Source organism: Triturus cristatus, chromosome 1_2 (assembly GCF_964204655.1).
Source record: "Triturus cristatus chromosome 1_2, aTriCri1.1, whole genome shotgun sequence".
NCBI classification, from domain to species: domain Eukaryota; kingdom Metazoa; phylum Chordata; class Amphibia; order Caudata; family Salamandridae; genus Triturus; species Triturus cristatus.
The window spans coordinates 951,452,164-951,470,307 of NC_140580.1; the positions used below are offsets into that span (position 1 = coordinate 951,452,164).

General features: G+C 49.6%; 1 long non-coding RNA gene across 3 annotated transcripts in view; it reads right to left on the minus strand.

The window, feature by feature from the left end:
* Positions 1 to 4,665: 4,665 nt before the first annotated feature.
* LOC146868428 (uncharacterized) overlaps positions 4,666 to 18,144 on the minus strand; it is a 317,137-nt gene continuing 303,658 nt past the window's right edge. For all 3 annotated transcript variants that reach the window (XR_014966215.1, XR_014966214.1, XR_014966217.1), the window contains one exon: positions 4,666 to 5,135. This is a non-coding gene — a long non-coding RNA (uncharacterized LOC146868428). The remainder of the gene's footprint in view (positions 5,136 to 18,144) is intronic.

An 18,144-nucleotide genomic window follows, 5' to 3' on the forward strand; every position in this document is an offset into this window, starting at 1 on the left:
CAGGTGCAAGCCCAGAGTAGAGAGGTCATTTGAGAATTGGCTAAGGGCATTCAGGACCCTGGCCTGTGTAGCCATTGAGAGATTCCCCAAGAGTCCGGCAGGGTTAATTTTATATGAGCAGAACGTGCACGACGCACAACATAAATATCAGGGTGACGCTTGGTTAAAATATGACGAGGGCTTCAGGGAAAAGATGCAGACATGGCCAGTGATTTAGTAGGATTGCCAAGATATGGAAGGGTTCACAACTCACATGGTAGCGGCCAGAGAAGGGGTAAGCTCGAGGGAGCCCATTTTTAGTCCCTATGGGGCAAAGGGTAAATACGAAGGTCAGGGTCAGTTTCAAAGGTAAGAACCAAAACGGTAACAAATCAGGAAAGTCGTTTTGGCGATATGGCAAGGACGAATGTAAGCGGGGGACCGCCTGCAGGCTCAAGCACGCATGCGGGACCTGCAGGAGCAACCATCCTGCCTTACGCTGCAGACAGGCCCAAGGGGCAGGGGCCAGCAAGGAAAAGAGAAGCACGAACATGTAAGGAGCTGGGGGCCATAGAAAGGGGCAGGAGGGCCCCCCTACCCACCACCATAAAAACAAACAGACTATTGTATTTATTAGGACGTTATCCCAAGACATCGGACAGACACAGATTTGCGGAAGGCTTCACAGGGGGTTTCCTCATCCCTTACAAACGACCTGTGGGTGCACAGGAAAGCCGGAACCTGAAGTTGATACAAGACAACCTGGGGCGGCTAGGCAGAAGGTGGAAAAGGAAGTACAGCTGGGAAGGGTAGCTGGCCCTTTTGCATCCCCCGCTAAAAGATTTGGTGGTATCTCCTCTAGGTATAGTGCCGAAAAAGGAGGCAGGCAAGTTCAGGTTAATACACTATCTGTCACACCCCCAAGGGGACTCCATCAACGACTGGCTGGACCAGGAGAGTTGCTCAGTAGCGTATGCATCAGTGGATGACGCAGTGGACCTGATAAGAGGGAGGGGGCCCTGCTGGCTAAATCTGACATAGAATTGACCTTCCGCCTCCTGCCAGTGCACCCAGATAGCTACCACTAGCTAGGTTTCCAACTAGACAGCCGATACTACTACGACAAATGCCAGCCAATTGGTTGTTCCATATCCTGTGCATACTTTGAAGCCTTCAGTGGGTTCTTGGAGTGGGAACTAGGAACACGTTCTCCGGTGGGTGGGAGGGTCTACTACTTGGATGACTTCCTCTTCTTTGGTAGGGCAGGCACGGGGGAATGCACAAACCTCCTCTGCCTCTTCATAGACTTGGCACAAGAATTGGGGCTCCCCCTAGCTCAGGACAAGACCGAAGGCCCCACCACAAAACTGTCCTTCCTTGGGATAGAACTGGACTCCGTGGCAGGGACATGCAAATTGCCGCCCGAGAAAGTGGCTGAGCTAAGGCAAATCATTGGCAAGTTGAAACAGTAGAAGAAAGCGACACTAGGTGAAATACTGCAGCTGTTGGGAAAGCTTAATTTTGCCACTAGAATAGTCCCGCAGGGTACCCCTTCGCCAGACGCCTTGCCTGGTTAACAAGGGGCATGACACAGAAACACCACAGGGTTTGCCTGATGCATGGGGTGGAGGCTTTCCTGACCAATTTCAACTGCACCCTTATGTGACGAGAGCCATGGGTGCACGCTAACCAGCTTCAGCTTTACACGGACTCAGCTGGAGGCTATGGCTTCGGGCCATCCTAGGGAGAGCATGGACGGCAGGGGCATTGCCGGCAAGCTGGCAAAAAACAGGTGTCACGGCAAATATCTCCCTACTGGAGTTATTCCCCATTGTGGTGGCATTCCCCATATGGGCACAGAGGCTGGTTAACAGACAAATAATATTCTGGTCAGGTAACCACGCAGTAGTAAACAACACAGGAACAGCGCAATGTACAGCAGTGGTTATCCTGCTGCGGAAATTAATCGACTACCAGTTAAAAGCAGACTTTGCACGTAGGGCACGGCACATCCCGGGGGTAGACAACACAATTGCGGATGCCAATTCTTGCTTTTAGTGGGGCAAATTCCGAGAGCTCGCCCAGACTCGGACAGGGGATGACCCCGGTGCCTGAAGAGGCATGGGCATGGGTGGACCCTGGTTACAAATGATGCTGGACAACGCGCTGGCCCCTAAGATGGAGAACCGTTACCGTAAGTGCTGGGCTACATTTGCGAGATAACAAGGGGAAGCAAGGGGCCAGGTAGCAGGGCAAGAGATGTCTTAGCTTCCCTAGAATGGGCATTCCTGACGGGGAGAATGAAATCGTGGGCCCAGGCACACCTGGAGGCCGCAACATACTACACCAGGATGGCAACAGGAGAGGAACTGACACAGTCCTTCCGGTGCAGAATGGCATTAAAAGTCTGCGGTACATTGCAGCAAACAAAAAAGGACAGTAGACGGCCCATTGATTTTTCAGTGCTTTGGCAAATGATAAGGATGTTGGGCAAAATATATCGATGGAACTAGAAGCTACACTCCTTAGGGCAGCGTTCATGCTGGCTTTCTTTTGGGCATACAGGGTCAACGAGATAGTGGCCCCCCGCAATAGATGACCCAGGAGCAGCCTGCATACACCGGGTCGACGTAGAACTGGGGGCGGGATACATGAATATCGTCCTGCGTCGGTCAAAGACAGACTAGGCAGGCAGAGGGAAGTGGACCAGGATAGACTGCATCAGGGACAAGGCATGCTGTCCGGTGTGCTTAGTTCGGGCGTACATGCGACACCGGGGGCACAAGCTGGGGCCGCTGCAAACTCATGAGAACGGGTACTACCTGAGCCAGTTGCAATTCATAGCAGTAATGAGGAAGGCGCTAGAGAAGGTAGGGCTCGCGGCAAAGGTGTATGGGTCCCACTCTTTCTGAATTCGTGCAGCCACCATTGCAGCAGAACTGGGTTTAGGATTAAAAAAAAAGGTGATAGGGCGCTGGGCGTCCGGCGCATTTAAGCGATATATACGTCCCACGATGTACTGATTCTGGTCTCCACCCCACCGTTTAGGTCTGACGCAGCGGCGCAAGAAGGTCTGGATTGTGGGTCACTGAAACATAATGCTAGCACAACGGTGGACAGCGGCCAGGCGTGAATTCAGCGGAATATGGCTGTGGGACACGAAAGTAATATGGCTGAGGAAATCGGGGATGAAATGGGACCAACTGCTCCCCGTAGTGTGGGAAGCAATGTGGCAAGGTGGCAGACCGGATGCGGTAGTAATCCACCTGGGACGGAGTAACCTCGCAGCAGTAGGTAGGACGGGCCTCTTGGAGAAAATGCAGGCAGGCCTCACTGCTATAGCAAGGCTAGTCCACCCGGCCAATGTGATCTTTTCAGAGATACTAGTGTGCAAAGCATGAAGACGGGCATGGCTCTCGGGCAGTGGAGAAGTCAAGACGAATGCTGAATATCATCATGGCAAAAATATGCATGGCCAGTGGCTGGGGATTCGTGAGACACGGTTTCATCAACTTGAGATCCCCAGGTTATTATTTGGACGACAGGGTACACCTGACAGGGGTGGGGATGGACATATTCTTACTAAACATCATACGGGTGCTAGAACAGATGGGTTTCTCGTAAGGAAGGAAGGGAAGAGAGAGCAGGAGGAGCTCCCTCCAATCGTAAAACCATAGGTAGCGTGGCAGAAGAATCCCAAGAAAGATATACAAAAGAGAGAAAAATACTAGAGGTAGATGGAAGGCTCATACAATGTCCTTGGGATGCCTCACGGCACGGGCACTGAGGTCAGCGAATAAAGGCACACAGCCACAGACAGAGTAGATGGGATATTCCCACAGAGCCCTTGAGATGCCTAACGGCAGGGGCACTGAGGGAGCTAAATGACAAGGACACAGCTACAGGCAGAGTAGATGAAATGCTTGCACAGGGTCCTTGGGATGCCATACGGCAGGCCCCTGAGGAGGAAGCAAGGGTCCAACAAAAGGTCCAGAGCAAACAGAACGGCACTTAAAACACAGGCAGGTCCTGACGGAAACCCACCAAATTCTGTAGCAAGTTGAAGCCTGGAACCGCAGACACAGAGGCCCGGCCAAAGGGGCCCCCAGCAAAACTATACTGTCTAGGAGCACATAACGACAAGGAATGTACAAAGACAATGAAAGTTTACAATAACATGGATGCTTTGAATGACCAATAAAGTTGCAAATGTACAACCATATTATGTTTGAATGAACTGCGATCTTTTAAGGCACCAAATCATGTTGTCAGTGGTGTGATTTAAAGGTAAAAGGGACACAGTTAAATGGGCAGGAGGTGGAGGGAAGACTCGCCCCTGGGAGGAGTTTGCTCTGTGTCTGTGTTTCCTCAAAGTCTATAAATGCACCTTTACTTGAATCATATATAAAGTTTTAAATATTATCATAAATACACTTAGATAGTTTAAGTGAAGAAAGTACATTCTCTCTGCTATGAATCACCTGCTTCCTGAAAGGTAAATAACAAAACAACACAGGGGAATTAACATATATGCAATATTGAAATATTCAATGTGGGGGGTGCTTACATAAGTAAGCATAACCCAAACATATTCATAGCTGGATCACGCCAAAGTGCATTAAAATGTGGGTGAATCTGTATTAGAAAGCAAGAAATGTGACCACCGTCAGCTATCTTACTCGGGAAATGATTTATTTTTTTGTCTGGTATTCAAGCAGTCTGGTAACAAAAACAGATGTACAAACATGTACCTCTTACTGTATTAAGAGGATCCAGCTGCAACAAGTTGCTCTCTGCCAGGTGGGATGCACTCACACAGTCCTGCATTTGCTTTACATTCTGGTACTTATATTCATGCTTTTATATTGTGAAAAATCAACAGAACTTAGGGTACCAGAAAGAAAGCAAGACCTTTGACTGTACGAACCGCTGACCCTGAAATGGACATGGTGAGTTCTCTGCAGTGTTTTTTTTACTTCTAACACAAATAGTAGGTGCTGAATGCAGTTAATATTGAAGTGTCCCCGAGTCGTGCTGCAATAGTGGGTCTCCTGAGGGCATGTTTACTCCAGGTCCGTTGTTCCAAGAGGCATGGGCTGGGCTTGTCTTTGCCTGCACCCCGTGGTACTGGCAGCCTGCTGCTGACACACATAAGGCTGGAAGAGAGAAGCAAGTCTTCATTACAAAAGTACAGAATTATTTTTATCTATACATATAATATGACCTGCTATGTTGTGCCACACAACAAAGCATAGCATGGTCAATTTGGTGGCCATCTTTAAATTATAGAACATGTTTTCTAGTTTCCGGATCGCTGCCATATTGCGTCATGACGTTGCACCACACAATGTGATGACCATCTTGAAAGTATACAAAATTGTGTTTTTATATCCTTTTAGAATGACCGGTTGACGATGCGGCTTTGCCAAGGCTGGCACATTTTTAAAAAATCTGACTTTGTCACAGCCATTAGCGTTGGACAATACGGAATGGGAGAGAGGTGGTGGACAAGGGACAGAAGACAGAGGCAGGGGATGCGAAGAGGGGAGAGGTTGGTAGAGGCAATATAAAAAAAAGAAGAGAAAGTAAACTATGGAGAGGCGTGGGAAGCCACAGATGATCGGGGCGCAGAAATGCAGAACGCGTAGTGTCACCATTGGCATCCTTTCCCACCCCTCCAACATAACATACATGCAAATAAATAACACACCACACATTTTTTTGTTTGGGTAAAGTTGATGCAGGGTTATTAGATACACCGTTATGTAATAGGTGGGTTATCTTACGGGCGATCCAAGGGCAGGCAACCAACTGGGCCGCCTGCCCACATGATGAGCCAGGCAGCACTGGGGCGAACCATACCTGTGCTGCCCTTACTGGTGATCCTCTTCCCGGATCACGTGACACTTGGTCCCATATTACTCACGCCCCTTTCAAGGCGGAGTGTAACATAGCAAACCCCCGGTTGTTCAGGCCCACAACCGCCCAAAGGACTAACGGTGCGCAGACACGGTTTTCCAGGAACCACACATGAGGCTCCTAGGATTTGGCTCTGTCACCCCCTATGGTGCTATGCAGAGGTACCTTTCTGTAATGCCCTGCTTCCAGATCGCCCTGTAACTCCACCTGCAACGATAAAGAAAACATTACAACATTCTCTGCCTCCTGCCTGCCACAAACCACGCCGGGTAAGCGGTAGGGTGGGAGACGCAGCTCTGGAGGTGGCCACCGTCACCGCCAGAGGCCCCCACCACAGCTATGGTCTTACCTGCAACCTTTTATCTCTAGCATCTCGCTTAAGTCTAAGAGAAAAAGGTCCATGCCTACTGGCGATAAGTGAACGCCATCAGCCTGAAAGTATCCTTTCACCTTCTCTTTAATCATCTCATGTCTGATGAATCCCAGACCCCTCTGGTCAGTAAACTTGTGCATTTCCCCATTCACTCGCTTCCGGGAATGCTCAACAGCCTCACCAGATTTTGCCCCTAGCCACATTCGGCGTGGAATCATCTCTGACCAGCAAACCTCACATTGCCCCATGCGCTTGCTGATTTCACCTAAATCACTTTTCATGGCCTGTAAGAGTAACCTTCCCCCCATGGCAATGAGGTCATTGCCCCCCAATTGTATCACTAGAATATTGGGCGGAGCCCCCTGTGCCACCAGTCTCTGATCCAATCTGTTCCTGAGGCTGCTCCATCTCATTCCAGGGAAACCCATCCACTCAAACTGTGTCTGTGGAAATCCCTGCATCCAGCTCCGGTGCGCCGCCCACTGAGCCACCCTGGAGATGAATGAATGCCCGATCACGCATACTTGGAGCCCTAGTAAAGTAAGAGACACGATTTTCACACACTACTCTTTAATGAACATTTATAACATGCATAATATGGCATGACGTACACTGCAATTCACTGCACACTACTAATACAACAAAGTACATCAAGGGCGGATGTAGCGCTTGTAGCATCCGGACTCCCACGTCCAACCTTTTTTACGCCCCCTGGCTCCATGCCTGCCTTGAAAGCAGCCGTGGCTGCCCCTATCCTAAAGGAGTGGCTGGAGTATTTCTTGTCTGGCTGTGCAAGGCCTGCCCTTGATAAGCTTGCCCTCATCAATCGTTCCATCTGGTACCTAGTCAGGGGGCCCTGGTCAGCATGTTTCAATAGGTAGCCGGGGGCGTTGGGACGACACGCAAGGTACTCCTTGACGTTGGTGACCGTGCAATATCTGTGATCCCCAAATGGCCTTAGCACCACATCAACACCCCGTCCTGCCTGATCTGTTTTGGACTTCCTGAGGTGGATGGACAGGGTGTCCGCGAGGGCGACATCTTGGATGCTTAAGGCATCCCCAGACCTGTCAGCCTTGGATCTTGCCACCAATTCACTAATGCGAAAAGCGCAGAAGAACGCCAAGCAGAAGGCTGCCGCAAAAAGCGTCGCCTCAAATTGTGAATAGGTGACACCCTCTAACACATCCAGTATACCCTTGAGAATGTCAAAATCAATGGGGGCCCTCCTCCAACCAGTAGTTCACTGAGTTGCCCTCGGGGTAAGAAAGGTGCTGGATCAACCTAAAGGCACCTGGCTCTTTCTTGGGCACCACCCCAAGCGGGGAGATAACCAAGTTGTCAAGGGGGGGATGCTTGAAGGGGCCAGCCACCCTCCCCAGGGCCCCTTCCTTGTTAATCTTCGCTAGCACAACTTCAGGAAGTTCCCTTGCCAATCTTAGGTTCTCTGAATCCCTGCACACTAAGGGGCCCCTGTAAGGTATTTTTAATCCTTCCGCGAACCCCTCAAACAGGTGCAGTCTGTCCTTGTGGTTCGGATATTTGCGGATAAAGGGGAGGAGGTTAGAGACAATAATGGGGGATGGACCCTTTGACATGGGCATCCGAGAGGGCCCTCCTCGGGGGGTGAACTGGGGATGACACTGGTGGGTGGAAATGTAGGTGCCTGGGGGGTATTTGGGGGGCCGAACAATGACACCGGTCTACTTCTCTTGCCGCCCAGGCAGCGGGGCGGAACTGTCTCGCTTGTTACAGGAAGTGGCTGGGTGTGCGGACCCGCACTTGCTACAAGTGTGGGAGAACCTGCAGGATTTTCCCCAGGAGCATGACTCTGCATTGAAAAACCTGCAAGTCCCATTATAAAATGTTCTTGCTCCCTGCTTGTGACCACCCGCTTCGACCACCACGAAAGGACTTGTTGAACTGACCCTTCTTCTCCTGCTTCCGACCCTTAGGCTTGTTACCCCCATTTCTACTTGTGCTTGTCTTGTCCTTTGCTTCAACTGCCCGCTTCCCCATATGCTGAACCCATAACCTTACTTACATTTGGTCCCACTCAAGTTCGGGACACATGGCCATCTTTTTTCTGAAGCCGCAATCATAGCGGTACCATCCCATCCCCCCGTTTGTCTCAGCCTCATTGGTGATAATGCTGGCATACTGAAACAACCCCGGCCCTTGTACCGGGTATTTTTCCATTATTACTGCCGCCAGGATGGCAAAAGCTTGTCCCCATGTTGCAATATTTTTCTCAGGCCAAGCTTGAAAGCACACTTTCTTGTCGTCTTCCTTACCCCCCATTTTTCTTGTGTCAACCCCCTCTGCGCTGTGCATGAGCAGCGTGAAAATGTCGATAAACTCTCTTCCCCAAATCCCCTCCTTCTCCGCTAAAGGAACCTCCGACGCCAAGAAGCAACGCCCTGAAACCATGCTCCGGACCCATTACGAGTTTGGGAGGGGCAGGCCAGTGTCCTGAGGCACCCACCACATGATTTTAAGGTCCCTGCCTCACTATCGGAGCCAACATTACACCGCTTTCGTGACCGTGCGTGTGAGGGAATGACCTCGGTGCCCATGCGCCGCAGCGCTCTGGCCTACCTGCCACTGATTATGCCCATGACCCCCACAGCCTGAGGGGGGCCTCGATAACTCCCGGCCGGGTCCTCGTTGCTACATGCCTGACTAGCGGTAGAAGGTCCGCGCCAAAACCACCCTCCCTCCGGCTCTCAGCCAATCCCCCCACCGACCTCCCTCTTCCGGGAGCTCCGCAAAACAGCGGTTCCCGAGCAGGGCCGGGCAGTGCGCAACCCCAGTAACGGAGTGGGGACAATGTAATAAGGGCTCTTGCCAGCGAATTGCTGGAGCAGTAAGAGGCGTAAGAGGGGTGACGCGCACTGACTCACCTCGTTTCCTGAAAGGGTCTCTAACCGACTGACCCAACAGTACACACGACGGCAATGACAGGCGACAGTCGGTGCGTGTCCAGAGACGGCATGTTGGGCACGCAAAAGAGGGCACTAAAATGGTGGGGGAGGCATATATACCCTCCCCCAAGTCCTGGCGCCCAGGAAGTGACACCCCTAGCGTGCCGTGACCAGGCTGGGGGGACTCAACCCAGAGTCCCTGCCCCTGATGGGGTGGGGGTGTGGGGTGTCCAGGTGACACTAGAGTGCTGACCTCTCTAGTGGCCCCCTGCAGGGGCCTCAGTCAGCCGCAAAGATGGTGAAGGGTGTGGTGGGGCACCCTCGTGATGGTAGACAACCCGCTGAGTAGGCCTTCCCTATGTCTCTAGCTCGCAAAATACATCTATACACAGGGCATACAGTGTGGCGGAAAGACCCTATGCAGTCTACGCCCATTTATTTTATAGCATCTGTCCATCCCTGGCCAGAGGATGTGTTTCGTGCATATCCGGATAAGGGAGGGTCGAGCTCACTACTCATGGGAGGTAAAGTGGAAAGCAGCAAACGTAAGAAAACAAGCATACACATGCACACAGATGTGGTGCTGAAAGGAAACAAAGTAGTTCTCCGAATAGGAGCAACATTAGCAGGATACAAGTCACCCATCAGAACACTGATGACAAAATGCTCCTGGGTAGGGTAAAACACAGATATAGGAAAGAAAGTCCTCGAATCAAAACCAGGCAGGTGAAATAGACAACAAAGTGATCTAATTTTGAGGAAGAGGATGGCCCCAAACACATTCTTTTTGTATTGTAAACATAAGATCTGGACAACAGATAGCTAAAGCTATGGATATATCAAGACCCAAAAGTGTTTACTCACATGATTTAACTAGTCATCACAGTATTAAAGGATAGTTGTTTAGAAATTAGGTCAATGAATCCCAAAAATAGCTGCACAGTTTAGACCCTTCTTTGATCGTCTCTGGCATCATTATAATTAACATTCTAGATGCTTTGAAAAAAAATGCAATGCCACATACCAAGCACACGCAACAGTACAGGAGTGTTTAGTGTGCAGTATTTTAGTCACCTTTATGTGATGACACACGGGTTAATTTTGTGACTGAAGAAGAAGCAACGAAGAAATAAATACAGAGCTCATGATGAATGGGTGCAAGACAAATGGTGTGCATTAGTAGAGTCACTATTAGTGTTGGTATGAGTTTTGTTGATTTGTAGTAGGTTTTCATGTTTTTATGGGGCTGTTTGGTTGGCGGTCCTAGTGATATGATTTCAGGGCTACTGAGTTTAGGTGGCATATTTTGTCAGAGCAGCCCCCTGTACGGTACATAAAGAACCTGATTTATCTTGTCACTATTATTGTTAACCGGAAAACTAGTGGATATAGAAGGAGATCTACAGTGGGTGCTTTCAAAGCTACCACACTGTTTCAAAAACAGCCCCCTGTAACAAAACCAGCCCCCCAACCTTCCAGCCTCTTGGTGAAACGCCCAATGCCTGGTATGGCCAATCCGGCCATGTTGTCCATCTTGAGGCACAGGCAGTGTCTTTCTTGGGCATGATGTATACTTGATAGTATAATAACAAAACAGCTCTGAGCTGCACTGACCGTGACATATTAGTGACTAGTTTCAGCTAGGAAAGGGCCCAAAGAGCTCACAGGACATTTATTTGTTTATCCACAAAATGTTTCAGGGCTTTCCTGAATAGGAAAAAGACTATGGGTCTGATAATGAGATTGGCAGACAGGACATCACACAAGTAGCAGATATCCCTTCCATCATATTACAAATGCATTATAGCCTACGGCACTTGCTATACAGAGAATGTGATATCTGTCTTTTAAACTCCAAATCAGGTCCTATGAAGTAATCTCAGGCATAGGTGCAAATTTCGTGGAGAGAGTTGGACCCAGTGCTTAAAGAGTTCTCACTCCATGTTTCTTCTGAATCTGAATCTTTATTGGGTTTGGTTGAAGCACTGGTTATGTATAGGCACTTAATGCAGAGCCAGCTTTCAGAGACAATACAATATACTAGTTGTTAAGGAGTCAGTGATTGAGTTAGGTCCATACAATGTTTATACTGTAGAAAGAGTAGCACATTTTTTAAATTATTTTTAGGTTGATATCTCCCTCTACCACTTGAGACAACAAGGAATATTTCTTGTTGAATATTATGCTGAAGATTAGACTTTGCCCTCTCTTCAGGGTCACCCCTAAATGTTTTGCCTTCATTCTTCCTTTTTTGCTGAATTCGTAGTGCTAAAGGGCTTTCGAGCTCTCCTTGAAATATGGTAAACTTGGCTCACACCCAATTGGCAAGTTTAATTTACTTGTAAGTCTCTACTAAATTGGTTCTACAGTAGGCCTGCTGCACTTAGAGTACTACCCACTTAAGTAGCATTTTGAAACATGTCTCAGGCCTGCAAGTGCAGCCTGTGTGTGCAGTTAAAAAACTAAGAAAGAAAAACAAATGTCCCCTTTGTGCTCACGCTTCACAACCACTAATCATTTAAGTCGATCAGAATGCACTGAACAAATTTCCTTGTCAATACTCTTAGGGGTCGATTCCGATCTGGGTCGGAAGGGCTTCGAATCAGATTTGAATTTGCCTAAACGATCCGGAAGCCCTTGTTTCCGACGAATCTTTCACAGTTCAGAACGACCAAGTACGATGCCTGGAAACCGCAAGCGCTGACCGAATTGGTTCCGGAAGGCATTCGGACAGAATGAGCCTTTTGATCCGATTCGTGCAGCTCTATGGACTTGGTTTTCTCAACAAGCGAGTACAATGAACGGTCCGGACAGACTTTCCTTTTTGCTTTGACCGGAACGAATCAGCTGCCAGAATCGGTCTTTGGAGGCCCATAGCAGGCCCCTCTTCACCTGGGCCCCTCTAAATTGGGCCCATGGGGGTATCCATGGGTCCCTTCTTTCCAACCATGCACAGTGTGGCAGACACCAAGGGGTGCCCGCCATAGGGTGCACGATTATCCCCAACCACCCCTTTTGTAAATGCGAGCCTGTGTACGCATTCGGTACACAGGCTCCCACTGAAGTTAATGGGACTCCGACCGAATCGTATCCAGATGCATTCAAATGCACCATACTCGTTCGGTCGGACTCCCCTGATCCCAGTCGTACGGAAAGCATTCCAGACCCGAGTCGTTCGGTATGCTTTCCCAACGAGATCAGAATCAGGCCCTCAGTCTAAACCATCAATTATGACTGTCTCCTTTATGTATATATATAAAAATTATATATGTATTTATTGCAGTCATTCACATCCATATCATTATATCCACATTATACAGATTAGTAAATATAAAACACATTGAAAAGGTTGTGGAGTGTGAGCACAAAGGGGAAATGTGTTTTTCTTTGTTGTTTTGACCCACCCTGTCCTTTTTAGATTTAAAAGGGTGACTCTCTGATATTTTTAGAGTGCAGTTTGAAAACTGCCATTTCGACCTGGAAAATAAACCTTTTGGCTAATCCCAAGCCTTCTTTTTTTAAGACATGTAAATCAACCCTAGGGATGGCCTTAAACAGCACAATGAGCCTGGTGCATTATATTTAATAATTTGGACATGAACATTTAAGTTTTACATGTCTGGGTAGTGAAAATCCCCTAAATTATTTTTTTACTAATGCAAGGACTACTTCTCCCATATGATAACATTGGGTTACTTTATCACTTTAATAAGTGCTAACTTTTGTGTGGAAGCAGACAAAAATGTCATGTTTGGTGTCTGAGTAATTGTAATTTAAAACCATTTGTAATGGTAAAGTCGGATTTTAAGTGCCAATTCTGAAAATGGCACTTTTAGAAAGTTAAAACAAACAGAACAGTTCAGTGGGACTCTTGCTATTCAGTCAATATACCTCTCTTTCTTGAAATATAAAACTATTTACTCCATTTGTCTTGACACATAAAACAGTTTACTCTATTTGTTCTCCAAAATGGGTAAAGTTCCACAAAAAATCAGCAGTATTCACTGATTACTCTTTTCAACTGATTGAATAACAGATAATCCTTTTTACAACATTTCGAACTGTTGTTTTTTTTTTTTGTTTTTTTTATGAAGAAACCTTTACTACACATTAAAGAGATACAAACAAGGGCCTACAACCACAAGGGCCGGCCGCTAGAAAGCTCGGGAGCCAGCAAGGCAACTCCATACAATCAAATAAGTCAGAAGCAAGAGCTCCCGAAACTTCGAAAGCACATATAACAGGCCGCGGCCATAGTCCAAGGGCAATCGAAAAGAACGGTTTCATATTTTCTAAAAAAAGAGAAAAAGAAAAAAGAAAAGAAAGACCCACAATAACACACAAACAAGGCAATGAGAGTCCGAAATAGCTCCCCAGGACGGGGGAAGATCCATATTATCTAGAATAACTCTTGACAGGAGGTAGTAGTGGGGGGCGGCGGGAAAGGGGACAAAGCATGCACAATTACGTAGAATGTGCGGCTAGGGGGACAAAGCGACGTCGACCTCTCGCGGCAGAGGCGGAGCGCAGATATTCCCACGATAGGAATTCCATGGACCCCACACCTTAGTCCACCTCCCAGGCTTGCTACTCGCCACATACACCGTCTTCTCCCTGAACATACACCAATCCATATTCTCCTTCCATACCGAAATCGTAGGCGGCCTCGGGGAACCCCACAACTGTGCGATATTACGCTTAGCCACCATGTATCCCAGAGTCACCCACTGTGTCTGCGCCGCGTTATAGTCATTTGGTTCCCAGACATTCAGCAAACACCTCCTGGCCTCTGGTAACAAAGCGACATGCGTGACTTCCTCCATTACAGTATGTACCCCGTTCCAAAATCGTACAACCTCCGAACATTCCCATAGGATATGAAGAAAGGTACCCGACAAGCCACAGCCACGCTTACACAGTCCATCCCTCGAATAACCCATACGTATCAAACCAGGCCCTGTGACATACACTCTATGGAGTATCTTCAGCTGCACAAATCTAAGGCGGGCCGGGATCGCCACCTCTTTCGGGGAGGCCACCGCCGATACCCAATCCTCATCGTCCAGTTCCAATCCGTCGGCCGTCCACGCCTCCCGCAGATGGGTCAGCAAGTCCATACGATCATTAATAAGTTTTTTATAAATCAGGGAAATAGTGCTGTCGGGCACATAGCCGTCTAACACCCTATCTACCAACGGGGAATATTCTGGGATAGCAGCGACATCCGGAAAAACCGAACACAGCGCATGGTGGACCTGTGCATATCGAAAGTACTCCCTATCATTTAATTTGTATTCAGTTTTGAGCATGTCAAACGTTTTAAAGGACCCTTTCGCCCAGAGGTCACCCACCTTACTTATACCAATCATGTCCCATTTCTCAAAGCATTTCGTTTTCCACAGACAACCCAAACGCTCGGAGGCATACAACGGCGTCGCTCGAGTCAAGCGATCCCTCCACCCCATCGCGGCATTCGCCGCATGCCATACGCGTACCGCAACTTGCGTTGGTCCCGTCAACCGTGCATCCGGAGTCGCCGAATACAGTGCCCTGTTGTAATCCCCGCCCGGAAGTAATACCTTATCCATCTCGAAGGCCGGATTCAAAGCAGGACCGTATATCCCGAGGTTCACCGCCGCCAATTGAGACGCCCAATAGTATCTTTTAATATCAGGGAGGGCAACACCCCCATCGTACCAAGGGAGTGTCAACTTGGCGAGAGCGATCCTCGGTCGCCCGTCCCAAAACAGTTGGCGCTGAAGACCCTCCACCTCACGGAAATAACGGGCCGGCACGACATCCAGCGTATTTTGTAAAGCGTACAAAAAACGAGGCAGCGACATCATTTTAAACAATGCCGCCCGTCCGAGCGGCGAGAGCGGAAGCCGTCGCCACCTCGCGACGTCGGCCTTCAATCGCTGAAGTGGAGGGAGAAGGTTCCGCTCGTAGCGGATCGCAGGGTCCAGTGATATGAAGATCCCCAAATATTTGAACCCCAATGTAGCAATCTGAATAGGGCACCCCCGCAGCAAGAGGGGGGCCCCGCCCGAGAGGACGTAAACACATGACTTGGCCCAGTTGATAACCAGGCCAGAATTACGACCGAAGGAATTCAATACGTCCACCAATACAATTAGCGACTGTCGAGGAGAGGTGAGATACAGAAGGATGTCATCAGCATAAAGGGAGACACGGTCCTCAAATTCAGGCGTCCATCTAATGCCCCGCAGCGACGGCTCCCAACGCAACCAGGCAGCGAGAGGCTCTAAAGAAAGTGCGAAGAGGAGGGGCGACAACGGACAGCCCTGCCGCGTACCTCTCCCCAGCGCGAAGGGAGCCGACGCCCTACCATTCACCACAACCTGCGCCAATGGGTCAGCGTATAGCAATTTTACCCACCCAATGAATTCAGGGCCAAACCCGAATTTCGCTAACGCAGCCCAGATATACGGCCACTCTAAAGTGTCGAACGCCATGGTAGCGTCCAAAGACGCCAAGATGGCCGGCTCACGCATAAACTCCGCTCTAGCAAGCACGCCATGCAACCGCCTCAGGTTCAGGGCGGTATTACGATGAGGTATAAAACCGGACTGGTCCTGATGAATCAAGTCGCCCACGACCCGAACCAGACGATTGGCCAATACCTTAGCCAGAATTTTGGGTTCCGCGTTCAACAACGAGATAGGCCTGTAGGAGGCACAGCAGTCTCGCGGCTTCCCCTCTTTATGTATCACAACTATGGTGGCGAGACGTTGGTCAAGGGGGAGGGAGCCCGCCGCCCGTGCAGCGAGGAACATGTCACGGAGATATGGTGCTATCTTATCTGGACGCAACTTATATAGTTCAATGGGGAGACCATTGGGACCCATGGCCTTACCAGAAGCGATCGAGCGAATGGCCAGAGCAATCTCATCCGGCGACAACTTCGCCTCCATCAATATGCTATCGGTCTCCGAGAGGGACGGCAATGCAATATCTCTAAGTAACAGATGAGAGTCCTCCTCCGAGCACCCAGAGACCGGAGAGTATACCCCACGGAAGTAATCCGCGAAGCAGTCAACAATTTCCACCGGATCAGTCACACACACGCCATCCACTCTCTCCACAACCGGCACCACTCTACTCGCTCTCTCCTTCCTGTCCAACCAAGCAATCAACTTCCCGGCCTTATCTCCCACATCATACAGTCGTCCTTGTTGCTCTCTACTCATCCTTTTAGCAGCATCCGTGACCAGCGCTCTATAATCTGACTGTTTAAGGTTGAGAACGTGCAATTTCTCGTCCGTGACACCCCGCTCCAGATCCCCCTCTATCTCAGCTATGTCAGTTTCCAGGCGGACCACTTCTTCCCTCCCGCACCTCCTAGCATGGGAAATAAGAGACAAGGCTTGCCCCCGGATCACCGTTTTATAACCTTCCCATAGGGAGATAGCAGACGACACTGACCCCACATTGTCTTTGAAGTAGTGATCAATGGACTTAACCAGTTCAGCGCGAACATTAGGTTACGTAAATACCAGGGGTTAATTGGCGCTACTCTTCCCTCCGCCCCAGGAACAACCTCCATCTGCAACAATAGAGGGGAATGGTCAGAAATACCTCGGGCCAAATGACGCACCTCCCCGATCATTCCAGCCTGGAACGCTGGCATAAGTATATAATCAAGTCTCGAGAGACTCCCGTGGGCCCCCGAGTGGAAGGTGTATTGTGCCTGTCCCGGGTGCATCAGTCTCCAGCAATCTATAAGTCCTAAAGTATCTAGAAAGCCACCCAGCCAGGCCTGGGCTCTAGGGAGATCCCTGGGGGGGTGACGGTCCTCCATACCGGATACAACAGCGTTAAAATCACCCCCTAACACCAGAACCCCCCCAGGGAGTCCCAGGACCAAACGCCCCAAATCCGCAAATGTAGCCACCTGCAATCCCGGCGGCACATAAACAGCAACAAGCGAAACAGTTCTACCCTCCCATCTCCCCACCAATGCTGCATATCGCCCTCTATCATCGTGGAGCACCTCGTCCACCTCCAACGGGAGAGAGGCCCTGACCAAGATACCCACTCCCCTAGAGCCAGAAGTGAAACCAGAGTGAACAGCTAGGCGATAGCCCCGCCTATTCAGGGCATGGAAGGAGTTCCCAATCAGATGTGTCTCCTGCAGGAAAACAATGTCGGGCGAGATCCGTTTTAAAAACTGCAACACCACCCCGCACTTGATCCTATCCCCCAGTCCGTTCACATTCCACGAGAGTATTCTCAATCCCTTACCCCCCATCCCGCTCCCGTGCATAATGCCCACATCCCGGAGAACACAACCAGAACAAATCAGCAGCTAACCTCACATTGCCTTGTGAAACAAACAAACATTCCCCAACTCCCCCCCTCCCCACCAACCTTCCCGTTACAACTCCCCCCCACCCTGCACCCCTGCGTGAGCCCATGTAGCCCCCCAACTTGCAGTGTGCCTGTCGCCCTAACATTAACTATTGCTACAAAAAGAAAACCCCTGAGGAGGAAAGAGCCTCACTGAGCCCCCCACAACCCCCGGGCATTAAAGGATAAGGTGCTGAATAGAAACACCAAACCAAAATATGGAAGTGCCATCACAATAGTCAGTCACCGGGAACCAAAAGTCTACTCCTGTCCAGCCGCGCCCGCTCCTTTCCCCTCGATCTGTCCCTCTCGACGTCGCTGCTGAGGCAGGGTATCAAGCCAATCTCCAACCTCCTCCGGCTGATCAAAGAAGTGCGTCCGATCCTCAAACTCAACCCGCAACCTGGCCGGAAAGAGCATCGCATATTTCAGGTCCATGTCTCTCAGTCGCCGTTTGACACCCATGAACTCCTGTCGCTGCTTTTGGACCAATTGTGTGAAGTCCGGGTAGAAACTTATATGAGTGTTCTCGAACTTCGTCGGCCCACTCACCCTCGAGGCCTGCAGTATAGCGTCCCT